We start from the raw sequence: 664 nt of genomic DNA on the forward strand, positions 1-664 counted from the left end.
CACGTCCACAGGAAACACACAACACACGTAAATGGGGACAGCGCCGACTGCTGGCTTTACTGTCACAATGCAGCGCAGGGCTGAGAGTGCTGAATTATGGGTAATCCACACTAGAGCTTCTGCTTCAGTATTTGTAGAGCTCCAGTAAGGCTGGCGAAGCGGTTTGATTCAGTTTAAAACATCGAAAGAAGGGATTCTTTTACTCGATAGAGATGATGCTGAGTCATGGATAAAACATGGCCTCTTTGGTAGCTTGTCGGATAGCTAGCTAGCTAGCTAGCTAGCCAGCTTGTTGGATAGGTAGCTAGCTAGCTAGCTTTTTTAACAGCATGTTGGATAGTTAGCTAGCTAGCTTGTTTAATAGCTTTTTTGGACAGTTAGCTAGCTTTTTAACTGCATGTTGGATAGTTAGCTAGTTAGCTTTTTTAATAGCTTTTTGGACAATTAGCTAGCTAGCTGATTTAATAGCTTGCTGGACAGTTAGCTAACTAGCTAGCTTTAATTTCCCCCCACCATGCTTTCACTGGTTACAGAAAATGAGCTGACCAACATCTGGCGAGAGTTCCTACGCTGTGAATGAAACGTTACGTGTGTTTGCTCTGAGGCTCAGGTCTCAGTTTAGCATCATCCGTGTTAGAGAAAATAATAATAATAATAATAATAA

At 42.2% G+C, this 664-nt stretch overlaps 1 protein-coding gene across 1 annotated transcript in view; it reads right to left on the reverse strand.

The window, feature by feature from the left end:
* The window catches only part of LOC116703160 (keratin, type I cytoskeletal 13), a gene marked incomplete at its 5' end in the record, with an annotated part of 4,423 nt that overhangs the window by 972 nt on the left and 2,787 nt on the right, over positions 1 to 664 (reverse strand).

The sequence above is a fragment of the Etheostoma spectabile genome, chromosome 15 (genome assembly GCF_008692095.1).
Source record: "Etheostoma spectabile isolate EspeVRDwgs_2016 chromosome 15, UIUC_Espe_1.0, whole genome shotgun sequence".
In the NCBI taxonomy this organism is placed as follows: Eukaryota; Metazoa; Chordata; class Actinopteri; order Perciformes; family Percidae; genus Etheostoma; species Etheostoma spectabile.